The sequence below is a fragment of the Triturus cristatus genome, chromosome 2_2, assembly GCF_964204655.1.
Source record: "Triturus cristatus chromosome 2_2, aTriCri1.1, whole genome shotgun sequence".
Taxonomy (NCBI): Eukaryota; Metazoa; Chordata; class Amphibia; order Caudata; family Salamandridae; genus Triturus; species Triturus cristatus.
Genome location: NC_140582.1, coordinates 588497621 through 588514253, shown reverse-complemented (window position 1 = coordinate 588514253; position 16633 = coordinate 588497621). Strand labels below are relative to the sequence as shown.

At 42.6% G+C, this 16633-nt stretch overlaps 1 protein-coding gene across 2 annotated transcripts in view; it reads left to right on the top strand.

The window, feature by feature from the left end:
- FSTL5 (follistatin like 5) overlaps positions 1-16633 on the top strand; it is a 2810134-nt gene that overhangs the window by 2782164 nt on the left and 11337 nt on the right. The gene's annotated exons all lie outside the window — the stretch shown is intronic.

The following is a 16633-nucleotide window of genomic DNA, read 5'->3' as shown; positions in this document are numbered from 1 at the left end:
ACCACCCAGGAGGGGGCCTCACCATCGCCCACAAGAGCACCCTCCGCCTCACCTCTTCCAGCGAAACCTTACCCTCCGCCGAACACCTGCACTTCCAGATCCAGACCACCCCCAAAGCCATAGTCTACAGACCCCTGGCCCCGAACACCCTTCGCCACCACCATCACTGACTTCATCGCACCCCACGCCATCGCCTCAACAAACTACATACTCATTGCAGACCTGAACTTCAACCTTGACAACCCCAGCGACCCCAACTCCACTATCCTTCGTGACAACCTCGCCAGCATTGGACTTAAACAACTCGTCAATACACCGACTCACAGAGCAGGAAACACCCTCGAACCCATCTTCCTGGCAGGAAACAGCATCCAATTTATCCACACAACACAGCCGCCATGGACCGACCACCACTGCGTACACTTCGCCATCAACAAACCCAAGGCACCCAAACCAGCCCCAGGCTCACCACGAAGGAACTGGAGCAAGGTTACTGACAAGCAACTTAACTCCACCCTTACAGGAGACAACCCCTCCTGGGCACCCAACACAAATGACGCAGTCAGAGAACTCTACACCTAGATCTCCGACTGCACAGATGAGCTCGCCCCGCTAAGCAACCCTGACAGACAACGCCCCAGGAAAGCTGTGGTTGACCACCACTCTCCAAGAAGCCAGATGCCTGGAGAAGAATTGGAGAAACACCAAGACAACCAAAAACCACACCACTTACAAGGACGCCGTGATGGACTACCACAACCAGATCAGAGCCACTAAGAGGAACTACATCCACAAAAAAATCCTGGGCAACTCCACCAACTCTAAGGAACTTTTCAGTGTAATTCAAGAATTCACCAACCCATGCAGCAAAGCCACATACATCACCCCATCCCAAGACCTCTGGGACAAGCTTGGAACCTATTTCCACCTCAAGATCAAAAACTTCTATGACAACTTCATCAACCATCCAACAGGTGCCACAGACTGCCCCCGCCCCCCAGAAACACCAGCCAGCCCACCATCTCAAACTGGACACCAATCACTGCCAAAGACACCGCCTCAACCATGAAAAGCATCTGCCCCCCTCACATCTACCACAGATCTGCAGCTGCCATTGCACCAGAACTACTACGCACCATCAACCCCACCTTCAAAACAGGCACCTTCCCAGATGACTGGAAACGTGCAGAAGCCAGACCTCTGCTCAAGAAGCCCACAGATGACCCCACCGACCTCAAGAACCATCAGCCCATCTCGCTCCTCCCCTTTGTAGCCAAAGTTGAAGAGAAAACAGTCAACAGGAAACTGACATGATTAATTGAAGAGAACTCCAACCTCGACCCGTCCCAATCCGGATTCTGAAGCAACTACAGCACAGAGACCACCCTACTCGCCGCCACAGATGACATCCGCACCCTCCTGGACCAAGGCCACTCTACAGCCCTAATCCTACTTGACCTATCAGCAGCCTTCAACCATGTCTCCCACCGCACACTAGTCACCAGACTACACTATGCAGGCATACAAGGAACAGCCATGGACTGGATACGATCATTCCTTACCGGAAGAAGCCAAAGGATCAGACTCCCACCCTACCTCTCTGACCCCACGAAAATCACCTGCGGAGTCCCACAGGGTTCATCCCTGAGCCCCACCCTCTTCAACATCTACATGGCCCCCCTCACAGCCATCATCCGACAACACGGCCTCAACATCGTATCCTACTCCGACAAAACCCAGCTCATCCTCTCCCTCACCAAACACCCCACCACTGCCAAACTCAACTTCCAGAAAGGAATGCAAGAAGTCGCAGTCTGGATGACCAACAGCTGCCTGAAGCTCAACGCCGAGAAGGCAGAAGTCCTCGTCCTTGGTGCCACCACTTCTGCATGGAACAGCACCTGGTGGCCGACCCCCCTAGGAAGCCCACCTACCCCCTCAGACCATGCCAAGAACCTCAGCATCATACTAGACTCATAACTTACCATGAACTGACAGGTCAATACCGTCACCTCCAGCTGCTTCAACACCCTCTGCATCCTCCGCAAGACCTTCAAGTTGATCCCCCCTGAGTCAAGGAAGACAGTCAGCCACGCACTCATCACCAGCAGACTGGACTGTGGAAATGCACTCTACACCGGCATCAACAAGTCCCTACTCCGCAAACTCCAGACAATACAGAACACCGCTGCCAGACTCGTCCTCGGCATCCCCCGACATGAACACATCAGTCAACACCTACGAAGACTCCACTGGCTCCCCATGGAGAAAAGAGTCACTTCAAAATCCTCACTCATGCCTTCAAATGCCTGCACAACAACGGACCCAAATACCTCAATGACAGAATCAATTTCCACGTACCCAAAATAAACCTCTGATCTTCCAACCTCACACTGGCCGAAATCCCACGCATCCTCAGAGCCAAAGCTGGTGGAAGATCCTTCTCTCACATTGCAGCCAAGACCTGGAACGAGCTACCCGCAGAGATCAGATGTGCCCCTTCCCTGAACACCTTCAGAAAGACCCTCAAGCCCTCGATCTTCGGCTAAACAGATCTGTGAACCCCCCTCAGCTCCTTGAGACCCTCATGTGTTAGTAGCATGCTTACAATTTCCTGATTGATTGATTGATTGATTGATTGATTGATTGATTGATTGATTGATTGCTTAAAGGTATCAGTTGAATCCCAAGGTAAGATTGATATGAATGTAGATTTTGGTTTGAATCCTGTATTGAAAGTTGCTGTGACATTTACTAGTTGTTGCTCCATTAATAGCTGCATGGATCCTGGCTGTTCCAGTGTGGATTTGTGATTTTGTAGGGCATGAAGATCACATAGCAAATTGACATGTGCGGCTGACAATGTACTAACAATACTTGGAGAGGCCTCTCCTGATGTTTGTATTGATGGTTTGCTTTGTTTTAGAAGATGAAACGTTTTTAATTTCACTTTTCTGATGAATTTGTAAATGTCAGCCCTTGTTTAGGGATAATCAAAGTTGCTCTGTGGGCAAAATGACAAACCAAGAGATAAGAGTTGTTGTTCTGCATTATCTAGATTGATTTCTGACAAATTGATTATTGTGTTGGCAGTTTGCGTAGTTTCACTCCCTTGTGCCTCCAGTTTCTGTTGATCGGTTTCTTGTTAGTGTGTTTGCTCTTTGGCGCCTTCTTCGATGTCTTCCTCTGCACCTAGATATATATTCGTCTTTCTCAATGTCAGTGCCTTTTAAACATAGAAAGGGGGCAGTTCATCAATTATCGTTGTAACAAAAATAGATTAAAGCCAATTCCCTCTTTATAAATACCAGTAATATGGTGGCCACCTTAACACAGGAAAGATAATTCATGTATTTAAAAATGTCATCATTAAAAAGCATAATTCATTGTAATAATACATCCTAAAACAGGAAAAAATTAAATCTTTTCACATAAAAAACAGAAGCCACAATTTTGCATTGCAAATTGTTTCAGCCTGATGTTCTATAATATTATTTGGGAATTTCATTCCACAATTCTAATGTTTGATATCCTACAATTATATGTCAAGGGTATAATATGTATTCATAAAAATTAATTCAATCATGCCCTTGATGGATTTATACATGAGTCTTACTACCCGTTGGCTTCTTGATATGATTATCTTAATTATTGATCTCACCTTTTTCCTTTATTTTCTTCCAGTTTCAGTTTAGCAAAGGCCTATTTGTTGCATTTAGAATTAGGTAGATTGGGAAAGCTGTATTGCTCTCTCATTTTCAACCTATATGTATCCACAGTTCTTCTTCTTTATTTAATCCCCTCGGGTTGTTAGTCCGTAACTCTAATATGTATTTTGATTCTAGGATTCTCAGTTTCTTTGTTCTGTCCCCTCCTCTTTTGTCTTTTGGGACCTGATCTATACAGAAATATTTTAACAGATTCCACTTGTTATTATGTTTCTGTTCAAAATGCCGGGCCACCTGATATGTATGATCTTTATTCATGATGGCCCGCATATGTTCAAGCACTCATTTTTTGGCGGGGTTTGTTGTACTTCCTATACACTGCTTCCCACATGGAAAGTGAAGGCAGTATATGGTGAACTGTGAATTACAATTAAGAAGTTTGTTGATCTTTCTTTTGGTTTTTCTACCTGGAATCTTAAATTCACTGACTTTTTCACTATTTTTACAAGCTTTACATCTCATGCATGTGAATAATCCTGTTACAGGATCCTTCCCTATTTGTCCTGCTGAGTAGTAACTTCTAACCAAATGATCTTTAAGTGAGGGGCCCCTTCTGTGTGTAATGTCACCCTTAAGAAAATGCCAATTGTGTAAAAAATGTTGATACACTTCAGATGAATTGACATTAGAGTTAGTAGTCATCCATACTTTGCTTTCTTCTTGATTTTCTTTTTTTCGCTTTCTAAAAGCAAATGTCTCTGTATCTCATCTGTTTTCTACATGGCTTCTTAAAAAATCCCTTTCATGTATCTTCTCCTTTTGAATCTATTCACTGCCATGTCTCTTGCTTTGATGTACTCCTCTTGTGTAGAGCAATTACATGTAATACGCATGAATTCTCCACATGGGATGCTCTTAATCACACTCCTAGGATGATAACTACCTGTGTGTAGTACACTGTTTCCTGCTGTGGGTATTTAGTATAGGGTAGTTTGTAGCTTGTTATCTTTCACATAGAGCCACTTTGGTGTCACGGATGCATTCAGTGAATTGTAGATTTGAATCGTTGCAATTTAGGGCTGCAATATATGTTTCAGCCTCTAACCATGCACCTCTTCAGATGATAAATAAATCATCTATATAACCCACTGTTCATTGTTACCTGCCCAGGAAATGTGCTTCTCTCACCAGCCCATGAAAAGATTTGCGCAACTGGGGGTGAAGCCTGTGTCCTTGGTAGTCCCCTGTTGCTTTTGATAAAGCTGCCCTGAAAATAAAAAATATTGTTATTTATAGTTTAAATCTTTTATTGGCATTTCAAAAATACACAAAAAGGCTCCAACCAAGGAAAATAACAACACCTTGCTCAGTTCCCAGGTGGTGGGTAAATCTCACATTTCCCGGCTATAGACTAAGTTAAACGGTGACCAACTTGGAGACGCCATAGTAATCCCCAATAAGGTGTCATGGAGCAAATACTAAATCTAAGAAACCCCCCCGCCCTTACCCTAACCCCCTCCCTCCCCGCGTTCGACGTCCATCTGTCCTCCGTCCCCCGCATTCTCAGCCGCGTCCAATCCCTACCCTTCTTTCTGTCCCTCGGATAGTCGCAGCAAACGTAGATAACGGGGACAAGTGACTTCCCTAAATTCGGTGCCCAACAATGTCAAAAAGGACCTCCACAACTCCCCATATTTGGAGCCCTCCCCAGTTAGTGTTAATGTGAGTTTTTCCATGCCCAAGACATGCCACAGTCGGTACAACCAGCCTGTAAAAGTTGGTGTGGTGGGGGAACGCCAATGAGTAAGTATGTAAGATATTGTTATTTAAACAGAATGCTAGAAGTTCTAACGTTGCATTATGTTCTTGATATTTCAGGGCTCTCTCATTCAGAATTAATTGAACTGCCACCAATCCTTTTTTGTGGGAAGATACATGTATATAAACTGGTAATGTCCAATGTTATAAGCAACATGTTTTGTTCCCATTGTATACCATCAATTATTCGTAAAAAGTCCTTCGTATTCTTCACATATGAAGTCAAGCTTTTCATGAATGGGGAAAGAAAACAATCAATACACATTGAGGTAGTGTCTAAGAGACTATTTTTCTGAGAATACAATTGGGTGTCCAGGAGGTCCAATGTATATTTATGCACTTTAGGGAGATAATAAAAAGTTGGTAGTTCTGGGTGTTCACAATGCATAAATTGGTGATCTTGTTGTTCTAAAACACCTTTATCTCTCCATTTTCCTAAAAGTTCATAGAAAACCTGGACATTCTTTACATATCTGCTCTGGAAATTGGTAAATAGCATTCCTTAACCGAGAGCTGTCTTTTGTGCTTCCTTAAAATATTTTTCCTTACTTAGAAGAACAACATTCTCTCCCTTATCTGAGGGTTTACTTACCAAAGTCTCATCGGCCTTGATATCCGCAAATGCTTTCCACTGGCATTGGTAAACATTACCTTCCCTTATCATTGGACCCTCCGATTGTATTTTTTTTAGTTCTCCCACCACCATTTCCTGAAATGTATCTATCGCATCACAGAGTGTGTGTAGAATGAATCTCAATTTCAGATGACAAGTGCCACTTTTTGGGGTGAATCCTTTAATCTCCAAGCACTGTGCTACATCCATTTAACTTGCCTCCTCCCAGTCAGGATTTGTCAAATTTCTCATATCGTATAGAGTCAATAATATTTCTAGATCCTTCCCTGTGAGGGATCCATCCCACCTTCATCAATTTTGGACTTGATCTTTTCTTTTTTATGATGTAGAAGATATATGATGATTAATTTAAATGTTCCTATATATTTGTACAAATCAATTCTGATTTGGGCACAATCAACTTGTGCAGTTGGACAAAAGGTCAAGCCTTATTGTAGCACTGTGATATCATCAGATGTAAGTGTTTTATTTGATAAGTTCACCACTCTCTGTTCTATTTCCATTTTCCCCTTGTTTGCTCTGTGTTATCTGCTTGGTAGGGAAATCTCCCGATTCCTTTTGTCCCTGTTCTGCTTTTTCTTCTATTTTTTTCTGGGGGGTCAATGCATTGAGATGGTCATTGTAGTGTCTCTCTGAATAATTGATATTCGCAAAAAGAAGTTGGCGCATTGGAGAGATATTTTCTCTCATGTGCGTGTCAATGGTGCCCCTTCCGACAACTCAACTTATTATTTCGATGATTCTCTCGATGGTATTTCAGCATGATTTGCTCCAAGATGCAATTGTTTCCCCAGCACATCAAATTTCTTATCAAGAGTTAGAATGCATCATGCTCATAGACTCAATCATCTCTTAAGAATTTGTTTTGCTTTCAATGACTGATTGAACTCTTATAGTCTATCTGTAACTTTTTCATCTTTCGCCTCAAATCTACATTAAGACCAGTATCTTTGTCCTGTACAATTAGGTCCTCCAGATTCTTTAGTTCATCTAATAGCTTGTTCTGCTCACTCCATGCATATTTAATCAGGATTTTTACCATCCCTTTTGCAAAAAACAAAAAAAATATATATATATATATTTACTCATAAACTCATTTCCACAAATGCTGCTGAACTCCTTCAAAGTGGGTGCTCCGTATGTGAGAGTGGACTCACAAAATATTAACAGAAACCCCCCTCAAAGTAAAGCGGGCACTCACGGGGTAAAAATATTGATATTTATTAATCCTAGTGCAGACTCATTTTGGCGACTTGCCTTTATCCATGCTCATTCAGGTAAAACACTTCCCATGACAGTTTCATTTAAATTCATTCAACTGTGCTGCCATTAGGTGGTGAGAAATCGGCACTGAGAAAGGACTGGCCCTCAGAGTTCAATACAGCAATCTCCTGCCGCAGTGTTTGTGTGTTTAAAACTGTATTAATATTAAATGGCAGCTCCTCAGTTCCATAGATGATATTGATCAAAAATAGATCGATCTTACCTACAATAGGCATTTCAAAACTAATATGGTGCTCCGGTCAGCTCCTGTCTTGAAAGTTTCAGGGTGAATCGGCAAGCGGGGGCCAAGAAAAAGGGGGGTCCCAAAACGTGTTTTCTCCATGTTAATTTCCATAGGAAACTTTTGTCGCGGCTACAGCCCAAACTGCTGAACAGAAACTATACCAGATTTGGACGAGAGGTAGCTCTTTTTCCAGAGTGCACTCTTTGCTTTAAACGGTGTAAATCCGTTCGCACCCTTCATTGCTTTAAATGGTGTAAATCCATTCCCGTGCTTCATTTGTTTTAAGCCCCTGGGTGGATTTACCTTGCGGGGGCCCGCGGGGTCTTACAGCCCCGGGACCGCCACCTCCCCGGGGCTTGATAAAAAATGTGTGGGAGGGTCTCCTCCCCCCACTCTGTCCCGGGGACTGCCAACTTCCCGGGGATTTCATTTAAATAGGGTGGGGCCCCCGCGAGTTACAGTTAGCTGAACTAACTATGACAGACAAAATTCTCTGGTTTTGTACAAGTGAAATGTCCAACTAACTATAACATCCCTGAAACCTCTGTTTTTTTCAGTGAGTTTCTAAGGTTTTTTAAATGGTAATTTCTAACTAAAACGTCCCTGAAACCCATGATTTTTCCAGTGAATTTCAAAGGTTTTTTAAATGCTAATTACTAACTATAACGTTCCTGAAACCTATGGTTTTTTCAGTGAATTTCAAAGGTTTTTTAAATGCGAATTTTATATATACACACATACATTCACATACATATAGAGTAAAGTATCAAATGTAATAAGGGTGGTGCTTGCAAGCCACAGAAGAGTTTGCTTGTAAGGTTATAGTGTTCATTTAACCATTACTTGTGTTGGACTTCATTAAGAGATGTTTACTTTTGACTTCTTTGGTACATGGTGCTATCCTGTTTAACATTAACGCTGGTTATCTTGTCATATATAATGCATATCCTGCTGGCACACTACACAACAACACAGCTGTTATTACTCTGATGTTCTAATTGGTATATCCTTAGAAAGGCACACTGATTAAGTTGCAGTTGCTCAATGAGAAAGACCCAATTAACTGATCTGTCTTAGATTGTTTTCACTGATTCGATGTGACAAATACAAAGAAAAACATCCATTAAAGCATTAATGGATATCATCTGTACACATCAGCTTTCAAATAATGATTTACACTGTGATTTCAATGGCTTTATTGCAGCATTATTTCTAACACTCACAATATTTTTAATTGTTTCACATATTTTTTAATTTATTACCCATCATGCTTTGCCAGAACATTTCAATATAAAAACAGTGACTGCCTAAATTGTCTAATTATGGCAATTAGTGCTCTCTTTCCTGCTGAAAGAACAGTCTTGTCTTGTTTTATGTTAGACCCCGCGGTTTCCGGCTGGCAGGGACACATCGAAGCCAGATGGAATCTTGCATCCTAAACAGGATAAGTATGATACACATGTCCGATAACCTGTGCTCACCCTTAGGTAGCTTGGCAGAGAACAATCAGGCTTATCCTTAGGGTAAATGTGTAAAGTATTGGCACAACACCACCTTCGCAACACATTGCATATACTACAAAAATATTCCACACAGCATGTATAAAACACTGGTCTTTGCATTACAGACAAACATTGAAATCCACATGATATAGACAGTGAAATAAAAACAATCTGTACAGTAAATATATACTTTACAGTTATACGAAATTTTCAAACTTTCCCATTAGCAGCAGAACGCCATTACCATATACACCCTATTCAGAGGTAATCAACAAACACAACATTCCCAATATTGCATACGCACAACATTTCCAATGGTCAATAAATCACAGGTCATTCACTGCGCCTTGTGACTCAGCCCCTCCAGTCACTCAACTTCCCCAGTGAACAATGCACTTTGCACCAGCCTGCGACATGTTGATTAGAATGTAGGAGCCACCTAAAGAGGAAAGAAACAGTTACTTAGTTTCTACCATCTGGGTTAGACCTCCAGGCACCCGAGTGCACCTGCACAAATATGGGATCGCTATAAACAAGTAGACAAAAGGTTTTGTCCCAGGAATCTGGTTCACTTCCAAGTCTGGAGAAATGCTTTCCCTCAGGTGGAGGTGTGAGCTGCCGTAGCTTCCAACAGCCATCTGTAGGTGCCCACAAGGTACAACGAAACCCCTCACTCCTAAAGGCAATGTTCTCTACAATAAAGTCCCTTGTGATGTTGGTCCAAGGACAGGGAGCTAGTACCCTTTGATGGAGGCCATGATGTCAGGCATTGTTGCCCTCCCAATCTGGAGGCTGAAGACTGTTTAAGGTCCCAGCTCAGGTCCCACAACACCCCTTGGACACCACATGCTCTTGAGTGTAAATTACACAGGTCCCCTAGTTGAAAACATTGGTTCATCAGACTCTGCAAGCTTTCCCCGCACTCCTTACGTCCTGGCACCTCAGGTGGTCTGCTGATCATTACGAGCAAACTCCTCCGCACAGTGGGGTGATGGTTTACATCTGGACGGTCCTTTTCCCATTCACATATTACTTCCACCTGTTTCCCCCACCCTGCACTGTCCTTGCGAGCTTGTGGAAATGGGGAGATCCTTTGTGTCCCTGGGATCTTGTGGACAGGAGGGCAGCAAACCGGCTCTCCCAGAGTACTTTGCGACCCAGGCCACAACAGTTGGCACCTAGCTGCAGGCAAGCAATGTCCAGGCAAAATCCACCAAGTAATAGTCCCCTTCCTTGGGCATGACAAGCTCCAGGCTACCACAAGTCTGCGGATAATCCAGTTGCAGTTTCTCCTACCCAAATTATTCCTCTTACTGATGTCCCCACATCCAACCAGTGTAGTATGGTTCTAAATCCAAAAGCGTCTATGACCTCTAAAGATGCCATCAGTTCAAAGGCCACTTTTGAAATACACAGGCCCTCTCTAAATTCTGTCCTGTCTGTCATCCTCCCCTAGGAGGTTAGATCACTATTTTAAGTGGGGCCAAGGTCAGAGGTTTGCAGTTTACCTTGAGTCCTTAGTTTATGAGCTTCTATCAGGCATGCACATAAGTAGTTGTCCCGCAGCAGTCAGATATGAATTGGAGACAGGTCGGCAGGCACACAGAGCACCGAGCATCCAAATGCCCACTTTCCACACACATAATGTCGGGTTCACTTGCACTACCGGAGAGGATTCACTATTGGGAACTCATTGATACCAAACAGTGTACTGTTATTACCCTGCAAATAGGGAAACCTGCTCAATAACCTTTGCCTGCATTCCCCCCATGCTAATCCAATGTGAGAAGCAAGCCCTGTCGTACCAAACACACCATCCAGTGCCATTCATAGCCCTTGCATGTAATGCACATGCACAATTGCCCTACCTCTTTCCAACACCACACCCTGCCAACAGGGAGAACAGCTCTATAGCAAGAGACATGCAGAACCTTGGCACGTAGCTTTGAAATGCCAAGCCTAGAAACAGTAACCTGCACACTCAAACCACACCAGGGCAAACCTGTGGCACAATCAATGAGATTCCTCTGTGGATGGCACAATCAGTGTTGTAGGCCTACCGAGGTGCAATCAAGTCACATGCCCTGGGTATATGTTTTACCCCGAGGCAAGGGAATTACAGCAAACTCGAATCAGCCAATCATGTATACACCTGCCACCAGTATATATATGACAAGCACCATGCTTTGGCATGGAATGGCAGTGTCAAACGTCTTCAAAGTCTTAAACCAGCAAAACAAGGCCCAAACATGAGGTCGGCAGCCAAGAAGGTCAGGGGAGGCTATGCCAAAAGATGCCAGGTCTAACATGCTCCCATCCAAATTTCAAACAAATGTTTATTTTTTAGATTAACAACTACTTTCTGAAGAATATCAGACTTTTTTATTAGCTTTGTCTGCCCATGGTCCTCACGTTGAAATGTCTGGAAAAAACTGCAAGCAGTGAATATGGTATGTGAATCAGAGAGGCAACGTTTGTATCAGGATCTTTACTTTGCTGAAGAACCCACACAGAGCAGCTTAGACTTCTTCCTCATTTTAACTTCCTAAACGTAATAGATGGGAATTGCAGAATATTCACCACTCGCCCAAACTGAATTCTAATGGTTGAACATTCCACTAGGGGACTGGGAAGGTTCCCTGTCTGTCTTCTTACAGTACATGATCCTGATCCTTGAGAAACGCACGCTTAAGGAAATCTGTTCTGGGAAAATATTCTCCACAAATTTTATTCTAAGATGTTTTTCAATTGAATAGCAATCCCAGTATGTTCAACCTATCATTGTGAATGCTATTTATGTGGGAAAAAATCCTTAAAGTATGTTTTTTCGTGGATCACATACACTCCCTGTTTCTCTCTTACATCCAACGAAGCCAACCTTCTTTTGTCTCCGTGCCTACTCTACTTTAATTCACCCCATATTTCTCACTCTTCATCTACCCCAGCTGGTTCTGACACCTCTCCTTCAATTGTTGTTCCTTACCCCTGTCCTTTAATCCTTTCTGTAGCATTGTAACTGTACCCATCTATATCTAATACTTCTACTCCTAACTATCCAATGGTTTTGGCATCTCCTACTAGAACGATGAATTTAACCCAGATCTCTTGACTGGGGGAAAATGTCTGCATTGTCAACATTCCGTCCATCATTTGTTTGTTGTAACGATCTCCTACTACTACTCATGTACCTCTAGCCTTACCTATACCCTCCATCCTTTATCCCATACCTTTGCAGCTGCCTATGAACCTATTTCTGTGACCATGCCTATATTATGCTGCAGAGCATACACCAATAATATGGAAAAGTTAAATGTCACCTGTGCACTGCAGTTTATATAATGGCATCTCCTAGGCTGGAATGAGTCACACTGTTTCAGTCCAACCTGTATAGTCTGACTCTTGCATCTTTTCGACATGCAGACCTACCTTTCAAAATAACCCTTTTTCTCAGGAAAAAAACCCTATTTTAATCTATTAAATAAGTCAAACCCTAAGTAGGCCTTGTAGTGCAGAAGGTAGGGTGCCAACTATTTTAAAAGTGATACATGCAAAAATGTATGTTGACATGTACTCACAGTGAATAGCTCCCTCAACCTATTTTCACTGTGAAGGGCTATAGTTGACTTCTAACTTTGGTTTGAGACAAGCTGCTTGAACAATTCAAACAATATGTTTAATATTTTTTAACAATCCAATTCAGTTGTGAACTTGGAATTTAAAGAAATATTTAGCAAAAGTGGCTTTTAAAAAAGTTAGACTTTATCTACCTGATTCCCCAGCAGGCAAATTATCGTTAGTCTAGCAGCAGCTGGCCTGTCACTGCTTCCCAATTGTAAGGTGTGAAAATGGCTTCCAGATAGAAACAATGACTTAGGCCTTTCGGCAAGAGGACCTGGGTTTGAGGTATATGGCACTTATCAGCTCAGGAAGGACAGCTAGGAAGGGATAAGGAAATGTATTACCTTGAAAGCGACCTATAAGTTATTGGGTATTGCTTGTGGGTGGTGGAAGCTCCAACAAGGACACAGCCACAATCCTTGTCAAGGTGAACCACAAACATCACTAAATTAGGCTGTGCTTCATCCTCTTGTAGCTTGGCACAAAAGTAGTCAGGCTTAGAGGCAATGTGTAAAGTATTTATGCAGCACAAAAAATGTAATAAAGTGAAAACACAACACAATTAAAATCCCATACTATTTCAGAAGCAAAGAATACATTTTAATAAATAAAATGATACCAGAACAACCAAAATCTAATCAGTTGAACGAGATATTTGCAGTCATCTGGTTGTGCTAAACCGAGGGGAAGTTACAAATTCAAGTCATCTGCAATGGAACATAGGCCAGATGCTGGGACCAGGTTAGCTCTGCTGAAAAAGTTACCTTCTCAAAGTCCAGCGCAAAGATTTTCGTTTGCTGTGAAGGAGGCCGTAAAGAGCAGGGAGCATGTCATGGATGGTCATTTCTGGAGTGTAAAGAGCAGGCTGAGCATCGTGGGCTGTCATTGCGGTAGTGCACAAGAGCTGGTCGGACGCAGACATCGCTGGAGCTTCACTTTGGCGGTCACAACAGGCTGTTGCTGTAACCAGCAAAGTAGATCTCACTTTGTCAGTCAATCGCTGTCAGTCGCTGTAGCACGAAGAGCAGGTCCTTCACCAGAACTTAGAATTTGTGGTTGTCAATGGTGGCAGAGTCTCAGCACAGTCATGGGGGCGGGAGCCATCCATTACAATTTGGTCTTTACACCGCGATACATTTACAACATGGCCATTACAACGCAAGTCATTACAACGACTCGTTTGGATGGTGCTATACACTAGGAATACACTAAGGAATAGTATGATTTACTATTCCAACACCTTCCCTACTGTTACGTAGGCTAGAGTTGAAATAGTCAATAATACTATTCCTAAGTCCAGCGCCTCTAGCGCAAGTCGTTTTAACAACAAATTGTAATGATTGCATTGTAAATGTATTGTGGTTTAAAGACTTTGTTGTAACATTATACATTCTCTAGGGGCACTTCTGATCAGCTGGGTAGTTGCAGGGAGGTCTCTAGAACTTGAAATGTCCCTCTAGCTCAAACAGGATGTCCGCCAACTGGCACTTGGAGTCACTCCTGTTAGCCGAGGATGAAAGTAAGCAGGTCCAGCCCCCTTCTCAGAGAGCAAGGCAGCCCTCAATCAGCAGGTTAGTCCTCTGGCAGCAGGTCAGTCCTTCTTCTATAATGTCCACAGGTCCTGGAGTATTCCGATGAGTGGCTCTGAGGGTCCAAAAATTATGCTTGGTGCCAGCATTTGTGAGACGGGACTCCCTATACAATCCCCACATCTGGTTTTAGAAAATGTCTCCTTCCCCTGTAAAGGCCCCAAGCTGTCTGTGATGACAATAGATTGGTTTCAGGTTCCTTTGTGTATGCTGGAGGCCAGCCTTTCCTTTGAAATGTAAGTCAAGGGGGGTACAGGTCCACCCCTAGCCATCCTGGCAGGATCGTCCATCCTTTCTACACCTAGTCCCCTTTGTGTCATTGTCTGGGAGTAATACACAAACCCCAAAAGCTAAGCCATTCACAGACATGTAACCCAGGACACTGGCAGAAGGCACACATGATTAGGACAAGAAAATGCCAACTTTATAAAAGTGTTTTTTCACAATTTGGACTTAAAACTTAAACATTCAAGAGGATTTTAAATTACCATTTCATTTGAGTGTAAAACCATATTTCCACCTGCTCCCTATCTAATCGTATTACTTATTAAATGTAGTAGGATAACCCAGTGTTAGCACCTTTAGGGTCTACCTAAGGGTTGAATTGTATGCATTATAAAGGAACATTTAAGGGTGACAAAAGGTTTATTTTGTCAGGTTGAAATGTCAGTTAAAAATGAGCTACAGGCTGCAGTGGCAGGCCTTGCACATGTTTTAAAAGGCTATTTTAGTGGGTGGCAGAACAGGTGCTACATACCCACTGGTAGCATTTACTTTTCAGGACCTGGATACATGTAGTGCTATTTAGTAGAAAGAAGTGGACTACAAGCATACGTTGACTGGCCTCCTGTCTGGCAATAGCCAAACAACAATATGCAGGAGGCCTTTTTCCTGAAGAGCACAGCTGACAACTAGCAACTTGATCTGAAGAGGACCCTACTGGAGTGAGTTCGGCCCATAAATGCTATCCCATAGTTCCTGAGAGCTTTAGAAGAGACCAAAAGGCACTGCTCCAGAAACTCTGAAAAGTTGGAACTTAGAAAACCTTTGGACCTCGTCCATGTGGCTATACAGCTTCAAGAGGACGTCATGGGATACAGCCTGTACCATGCCCTGCTGGATTTCAACTTTCAATTCAGAGACTTAGGAGCTTGCTTCCTGCACAAAATCAATCCTGGGATGCAAAATGGAGCACACACAGAAAGAGAAAGAAACGAGGAGAAAGAGAGATATTTCTCCTCGTTATGCCTTAATTGGGAAGGTGTAAGATTTTGACACATCAGGGTTACAAGTTCTTGTAAATCTGGTGATGCATCAAAGTCCATGGGAGTTGCATATGAAAACCCACGCAGCGCTCATAGAATGCCTTCCCAGGGCTGAGTAATGCAAGGCAGTAGTTTTCACTGTGTTACATTACCCCATAATTTTGAGCCACTCAAAGTGGTTTTGCATGGCTTCAAAAATCTGTCTTAAGGTTTGAATCACTCTTACACCACATTGCATGGTGCAAGCACGATGCAAGTGTCCTCATAAGTAGGCCCCTAAGCCTGAAGGCAAAATCTTTGACAGAATACCCTGCTGGAATATCTGAAACACTACATCATGGTTGGCCTGAAATGTCTAGGTCCAGGCTGTCCACAAATAGTAAACACTGATTAACGCTTTGTTTTTTCTTGGTGCTTCTTGTCTTTATTTATTTTTTATTTCATATCTCGGGTTTCCCTATTGTCACTGTGATGTAATTTTACCCATTTTATTCTTTTCTATTTTTATAAATTGGTTGTGGGAATTTTAATGTGTTTTGACTTTTTAACTGTTTTGTTATTGCTATTTATATTACTTATTTCCCTAAGTTAACCCTGTCTGCTTTGTGCCAGGGCTACAAGGGAGTTGAGCCCAGGTTTAAATTATTGAAACTATTTTATCTTGACAAGCTTAATTAACCACTCTCTTAAAATCTATAACTACCTATATCCTAACATGTGTACCCCAATGTTTACTCTTGTAACTCTACCACACACTAGTTTGCTACCCATATCCTAGTTCCTTCACTGTCTATGCCCTCACGCATCTATCTACATCCATCCAATCCCCTTGCATTTGCAGTGTCCAGAAAGATCGCGGCATTCCAATGAGGCTAACTCCCTTTACTAGCCCCTTCGAAAAAATTAGTGGGGAGATGTGGATAGAGTTAAACATGTTCATGAAAAAGAGTTCAACAAGAGATGTGCATTGCTGAAATGTGATATCTGCAAATTAAAATACATTTGTTAGCTATTTGCTTTCGGTAAGTTGAA